Below are 8,282 nucleotides of genomic sequence, written 5' to 3' on the forward strand. Positions count from 1 at the left end.
CCGTCCGCGGGCTGCGCGCCGTCCCACCCGCCTGAGTAAAGCGCGGAACAGCGGCGAGGGTTCCCTCGGGGCGGCGTTATTCGGAGGGGGCCGGCAGAGCATCCCACCGCGCCGCGGACGGTCCCTGGCGGGGCGGGGTGCGCAGCTCAGCGCGGCCGCGGAGCCCGGCCCTCCGCCATCCCCTCCGCCGTAGCGGTGCGAAGCCTTGGCGGGTGTCAGGACCGGGGGGGCCGGTGACACGTGTTGACTGTTCCCCGGCCAAAGCGTGTGTATGCGGGGACACGTCCCGGCTCCTGCCGCGCCCCGGGGCTATCTGCCACCGCGGGAGGGGCGAGGAGGGGGGAAATATTCCCCATTTTTTTGTTGTTTCTGCTTTACCACTCCCAGTGGCTGCGCAGGCTGGACTCCGCGGCCCTGCGCGGAAATAAGCGGGTCCCGGAGCTGCCTGCTCCGCGGTCCCCCGGCCGAGAGGTCCCTGCGCTCAGCGGGGCGGCCTCCCCCCTCCTGCTCCGCGCCTCCCCACGCCTCTCCGCGCTAGCTCGGGATGCCAGGCGGTCGGAGACGCTCTTGGCTGGTCTGCTCCTGCATAATCAGTTGGGATGGGGAGACTGGAAATAAAAATAATAAACATTAAAATAATGTTCCTGTTCTCCTCTGCTCCTCTGTCCCCATCCCCGGGCGCTCGGGCGGCCGCCAGCAGAGGGATCTGCACTTTGCTTTTTTCCCCCCGGCTGCTGCTGCCTTGGCGGCGGCAACATCTGCTGGGCTGGAGGAGACGGGGCGCTTGAGCAGACGCACAGATGTAAAAGTGACATCTGCTTGTGACAAAGGAGCGGGAATTAGATTAGGCGGGGAGGCCTTTCTGCGATTAAAAAAAAAAAAAAAAAAAAAAAAAAAAAAAAAAAGGAAAATACAGGCTGTAGATTGTGTAAGCAGGGGAAGAGGATCTGAAAGGCAGCAATGCTTACTGGGCAGCTGCTGGGAGAGCCAGGGCAGCACAAGGGGCCTGGGAGCTGAAATAGCCCTAAGAGAAGTCTTTGCTTTTCTCTCCAGAAGCAGAGATGTGGCCCGGTCAAAGCTTTCTCTCATTATGAGCAAAGGACAGCAGGCAGCAAGGGCACTGCTGTGACTTGGATGCCAGCAGAGATGCCTTCCTGCAGCTCCTAACCATGCTCCTGGCATCAGATAGCCAAAGAAGCCCAAATCTGACCACTTCTTTCCTTTGTTCCCTGATGGAATAACTGTAGGGAGGTTCATAAACCCAAAAGTTAAGAGACCTGGTTGTTGTTTGCCTCGGGAACTGTCCTATTTTGGTCCCATTAATAAAATAAATCCATGGGTTTAAGTTTGGTAAAGCAGAAATATATAGCAAAGCTGTGCTTGTCCGGTCAGCTGCACCCAGCACAGTCTTTACCTGCACCAGCCTACACTGCTTAGCAAGAATAAAAGCACCCCACATATTTCAAATGATACAGTCTTTACCTTCTGTTTTGTAAGCCATGTTTTTCCCAGTCATATAAATATTGATGTTGAATATCATTGAACATCATGCCATTTTTTTTAAACCCAAGCACTTTTATATCTAGGGATATTTGATGCCCTTTGCAGAGCAGCACACAGGAGAAATAGCGATTTATATTTCAAATTGTAGAAAAAATGTGCTGTATTGCAAAAATAGCAAGTTACAGAGTGCCATGTGCTGTGCACCGGGGCAGATTTAGTAATGTGTCCTATAGGCCCTTCCCTTTAAGTTTGATGAAGTTGGTCAAAGCCTACTGAACCTTGTAAAGACTATGATTTCAGCAGTGTAGATTAGACCTTTAGTGCTGAATAGCCTGCGGGACTGCTGCTTGTCTGTGCAAGCTGATTCTTAACCTAGTTACAAAGGCATGGAGTGTGAGTGTGACACCTTTGTTGGTAATGGGGCTAGGGAACAAGAAGATTGGATGGCAGAAATTGAGAGGCCTCTCATAAAATGCACAGAGTAGGATAGAGGGAGAGAGAGTACGGTGAAAATAGCTTAAAAGAGAATTAAGGAAATCCTGCTGATTGATGAAAAAAATTTACTTTATGTGCTTATTATGGCTAAAAAGTGCCAGTTCATCTACCTCCTTACAAGCATAGAAGCACAGCAAAACACTGATGACTCACACATAAGGTTATATGTCATATCCAACTGCAGATAAATACATATTTGTGTTGTTTAATGAAAAGAATACTTATGAGTTCAAAAAAATTAAGGGTTTGGTATTTGCTGTTATTTGGGGTTTTGTTATTTGCATAATAAGGTGATGGTCTGAGTACAAACCCCATCTGTCTGATGGCCTTGAAACTGATGGTAACAGAAGAGATTTGTCCTTCTGTTTGTGCCCTGCATTTTCTGCTCTTTCTCTAAGCAATAGTCACTGGCCACTATCGGACCTATGGCCTGACCCAATTATGGCAATTTTATGTTTCTATGCCTGTTTGTGTCAATGAATCCAATGAGGTCGAATGAGACAGTAAGAAAGATGGAAAGGTATGTTCTTCCCACAGTGAAGGGTAATGATGTCTAAGTCAAGAGGTCATAGGAAAGTTAAAAAGGCCTCTTCTCAGAATAAGTATCCAGTGACAAGGAGGCAGGGTTTGACAATCCTGAATTCCTGCCTGTAAGGATGCACTGTGCCTTCAGGCAAGGTACTTCCAGCTCCCACACAAGAGAATGGGTTAGCAGAAAGAAATAGTGTTAAGCTGTTTAACCAAAGGTCTCCGTGTTGGCTCTGCTGAGGTGTACAGCAGCTACCACATAAAACTGTAACATGCTTTGTTGAACTGTCAGGAGCAACAGGTCAGAGCATTGCTGCATGCCTTAGAGACTGATGGCAATTAGTCAGTCTTAAATGGCAACCAAGAAACACCTAGTCAAATGTACTGGTAGCTTTTCCTTAGTGAGTCAAATACAGAGAGCTTGCTCAGGTTAGAAGTCAGAGACTCACTCCCACTAACAGTCCCTGGCTACATATCAGCTGTGTTACTGGGGCCACAGCTATATCACTGCTCATGGCTGAGAGGCATCACTGTGGATCCAGCCCTGGTTGCATTGCTCTGTGGCTCCTCTGCTGTTTGGATTGTATCAGCTATATTATTTCTAGGCATTTTATCAAAGTTTATCTGTGTTTGCTCTGCTCTTTCTGAAGTAGTACACCAGTTTGCAAACGATTCCTGATGGACGGTGCCAGGCCCCTATGCAAAAGTGACATAATACTTGCAGCTGGTCATTTTTAGCCTCCCAGTAAAAAATTGTTCCTATCAATCAATCAATGAATCAGAGAGTTTACTACTAGTCATCCCCAAGTGCTGACCTAGAAAATACACCAATGTCTTCCTGTTAATAAATGATCTTTTCATTTTATTGCAGTCAAAATGAGTTCATGGACTCCTTCATTGAAACTCGAGTTATATAAGGTCCCCCTTTTGTTAAGGGAGTGCAAGAAGGGTGTTGGTTGGACAATCAGACTTCAATGGTCAAACTCAGTCTCCCTCTATTAGGATTTCAGAAAAGGGAGTGAAAATACCTGGTAAGTGTTGGCTGGAGAGGGCACGCAGTGCAGAAGTTTCCATTTGTTGGAGACAACAGGAGGCAGAGCTGAACTTGTATGAAAAGCGGATGTAAGATGTACACTACATATTTCTTATGCTGACCACATATCTTCCTTAAGCTGATTATGTTTGATGCAAAGGGGCCTTAAATTAAGGGTAAATTATCTGTTTACATTCATAGAGAATAAGAATGGGTAATAGCTTCAGATGAGAACAAGACTGCAGTTTTTACTAAAACCTTTTATGTAATCCCTGCTTGCATCTCTCTTGGAAAATGCGGGTTTATGTGTGTACTCTGGGACCTTGTTCTGTGCCATTAACTAAAATAATTGCCTATATTCAGACAGGCGCTGAAAGGATTGGCACTGGGTCAGTTCTTAAAAGTTTATTCGCAATCTGTAAGAAGATTTTTTTCTAATGCATTTATAGGCATTGTTCTAGTTAATACTCATGTAAATAGCACATTAATTGAGTTTTCAGATTTTGTCATTGTATACTGAAATATGCTGATATCTTCAAAAGTAAAGTGATGTGTGAAAGTAAGTAGATGGTAGCACATACACTAATATGCATTGTGTTTATACACAGTCTATCCAAAGAACCAAGCAAGAGATGATAGGGCTCTAACAAACTCACAATGTAATTTAAATTACTTTGGATCAGCCATTAGAGTTTGTCCCTGCTGAGTAGACTCTGGAGTCCCAATGAAGCTTTTATGTAGTAATTTTGTTGTGGCTGGGGGTGGGCAGGGGGAGATGCTTTCCTATGCAATGTAAAATCACATTTAATCTTGCTTTTATTACTTCTAATATTGCAGGTTTGGTTTAGAAGGCCACTGGGGCTGGAAGCAAGTTTTGAAGTCCGATGAACCTGAAGTTCATGGGAGTTTATTTTCATGCAGTGTAGACTCCATCCAAAAGTGTACAGGAAAATGGTACCTGGAATTGAAGGTGAATGTTGTGACCATATTGACCTGTCCCATGCAGTGACTGGATTTCTCCACCCTTACCTCGCCTTTTGGTGGTCTTCAACATGAACTGTAACTTCATGTGGGAAAGAGAGGCCACAGTTCTCAGAAGAGTCTTCAGCAGTAACCCCGCCATCCAGAGCTCTAGCTGGATTTTGATGTTGTGAACCATTTTCGTGATGAGCTTCAACAAAGCCAAGTGCCAGGTCCTGCACTTGGGCCACAACAGCCCCCTGCATCGCTACAGGCTTGGGGAGGAGTGGCTGGAGCTGTCTGGAAGAGAAGGATCTTGGGGTTCTAATTGACAAGCAGCTGAACATGAGCCAGCAGTGTGCCCAGGTGGCCAAGAAAGCCAACGGCATCCTGGCTTGTATTAGAAATAGTGTGACCAGCAGAAGTAGGGAGGTGATAGTGTCCCTGTACTCTGCACTGGTGAGGCCATACCCGGAGTATTGTGTCAAGTTTTGGGCTCAACGAGAGAGATATCGAGGTGCTGGAGCGAGTGCAGAGGAGGGCAATGAAGGTGGTGAAGGGCCTGGAGAACAAATCCTATGAGGAGCGATTGAAGGAGCTGGGACTGTTTAGTTTGAGGAGGAGAAGGCTGAGGGGAGACCTCATCACTCTCTACAGCTACCTGAAAGGACATTGTAGAGAGGTTGGTGCTGGTCTCTTCTCACAGGTGGTTAGTGACAGAACAAGGGGGAATGGCTTTAAACTGCAACAGGGGAAGTTTAGACTGGACATTGGGAAAAAAATTTTCACAGAAAGAGTGGTCAGACAGTGGAATAAGCTGCCCAGGAAGGTGGGGAAGTCACCATCCCTGGGTGTGTTTAAGGGTCGTTTAGATGAGATGTTGGGGGATATGGTGTAGGGGAGAACTTTGCAGAGTAGGGCTGATGGTTGGACTCGATGATCCCAAGGGTCTTTTCCAACCTGAATGATTCTATGATTCTATGATTTTCAGGTCTTGGCAGATGATGGGAGAGAAGCACATCTCACCTGAGGCAAGTGACAACTTCTGACTGTTCCTTGGGTCCCTTGGCTTCTGTGAAGAAACTGGGGTGGCTCATTTTGGGCTGAATCCGTGATGAGTCTCCTCTTGGCTAGTTTTTGCTCAGACCCCACAGATAGTCAGGTGAGATAAAAACAATTGCATTCTACATGCTGATTTCAGTGACACTGAAGTGATTGAGTATCATCAGCACATAGCGCTCTCCTTGACATGCCACCTTCTCCCTTTCAAGCTTTCCATGCCAGTACGACCCAAGCCTGCTCCAAGTATATCAATGGAGATGTTGCTGTTGTCTTTAGTAGAAACTGTGTTGTCTCTATGGGTATGTGTGTGTGCACAGGTGAGGAAGGGGATGTCCATCTAGATATCTGCAGTGAAGGTGGGTAGTTATCCCTGACCACTGGGTAGATATCAAGTTGGTAACCCCCAGGAAAAATCAACATAATGGTGTTGGCTGAAACTCTTGGGTAATGTTGAAAACAGAGATTTAGTAGGAAAAAGTACATCAGCAGTGTTGAGAAGATTAGAGGTTATCTGGGTATCATCCTATATGCCTATCTAATGGGAGAGAAGAAATGGGGGGTGGGACCAATATGATTTTGGCATCTGTATACACAAATCATCAAAGCAAGAAGTGTTCCATAACAAACGATATCATTTACATAATTCAGAGAGGCTCAGCAGAAGGCTTTGTGTCAGGTCCTGAACAACCTCACTGAGGATAGGAATGAGATTTTGAGGGACTCTTGTTCCTAAATGCCACAACTACTTTTGCTACCTGAGCTTTGTGCTTAGGATACTGAATAGAGTTCCAGACAACAAACAGTATCAGAAAGACACCACTCTATCAGAGAGATAAAGGAAAGAGATTTGGGAAAGCAGTATGAAGAAAAATCTAAGTCTACCAGTAAAATCTAAATTCAAGCTTTGGGACATAGTGATCTACATGTTTACCTAAAGCTTTTCATACAGATCAGCTGAATCCAGTTTTACTAGTGAAAATAGTTGGATATTGGTATGTATATATTTCACTCAGAAAACCCCACATGTCAACAGATCACAGAAAAGTCATATTAGTATTGATGTGAAATCAAATGGTCATGCTTGGATCAATACCTTGTAATAGTATTATGATGTTTTGGGAATATGAAATGCAAATTAGCAGTGATTGAAATAACATTTTCATCTTATATTTTAAATAATGTATATTCTGCATTTTGCACATCATTACATCATATGCACACACATCCTCACATATCTACAAAGGCATATAATGTATATCTAATAGTATATCATGACAGATGGATTGTGCCATTGGGCAGCTGTGATTTGCCTGTAAGACTGTGAAAATTGTAGAGAAAATGATGAGGCCAACAGGAATCTGCTTGAAGAAAGCCTTGTTAACTACTGAATGAAGGTCTTTGTATTTGACCCACTGAGAAATTTTGGCAAGATAAAGCAATTATAATTCTGGGGTGAGCAAAATTTTTTGTTCCCCCTCATTTTATATATATGGCCTTTATATTACCCTGAGATACAAAACAGATGTCTCAGGATTACTTTCCTATTTATGTCAACTCAAAAGATCATTTAATCATAATGACAAAGTAGTCTTTTAAACTCCTAATTATTTGCAGTTTTGATGCTTTCCTTCTTATTTGTTATTCTAATTTAAGATTGCTACTGAATACAGAATTGTGGGGTGATGTGTTATGAAGTATTTTGACTTAGAGTTATCATTTGATCTTAATGAATACAGAATATTTTGCCATCAAGATAACTGCTTCATATTTGAATGAGATATTACCTATGTATATCATATTATTCAGTGTGCTGAACATTTGCACTAGGAATATTTATACTGGGCACAAAGTTACCTTGTATTGCTTCTACACAGTGAGCCCAGTGACAAACAGGAATCAGTATCTTCCACTATGATATATCTCATCTTTTTCAGTGCTCTAGCAGGATGACAGAAGAAGGTGCAAGACTCCTAGGTGGTGTTCGGAGCCAAAGTGCTCAACAGTAAGAATATGCTCCTTTTAGCTGTCAAGAACTATGCTGTTGGTGAAATGGGAAGAGATGGCAAAAGGCATTCTGGAGAAAAAGTTAAGACAGAAGAATTGTATGCAGGAGAGAGCTGTGTGCTCATACATCTCATGGAAAACACTTACGTGGAAAGAAACAAGGAGGAAGAAGAGGATGGAACAGAGAACAAGTTGCTAAAGGGATGAAAACCAGTGGAAGAAGTTGTGATAGCTGGTGAGGTCACCACCGCATTCAAAATTGGTCTGAGGAGGAAGAATTTGTGAAAAAAACAAATTCTCTCTCATATGAGGGCTTAAAACCCAAATGCTTCCTTCTCCCTGTAGATGATGAAGCTGTGATATTTGCTATAGAAACAGGATGTTGTGCTGAAGTTCATGGTGAGAATGTCCATGCTTCTCATGGCATGAACTTTAAAATTATTTCTCCTTTCCACTATAAAAATAACTCCAATTTGATAAACCCATTTCAGGTATACATGTTGTATCTGTCTCAGTTGCATATTGAAGGCATATTCCTGCATTGACAGAGCATCATCTACATCTCCTAGAGATCTCCAGCATCTCTCTGGATTGTCATTTACATTTGCAGTGCCTCCTTCCTCCCTGTTCTTTGAGGGATGTCAGGAAGGAATTAGAGCCTCACACAAGAAGTTATTGAGTCCAAGTCCACCTTTCC

The sequence above is a fragment of the Athene cunicularia genome (genome assembly GCF_003259725.1).
Source record: "Athene cunicularia isolate RWA chromosome 4 unlocalized genomic scaffold, athCun1 chr4_part1, whole genome shotgun sequence".
NCBI lineage: Eukaryota > Metazoa > Chordata > Aves > Strigiformes > Strigidae > Athene > Athene cunicularia.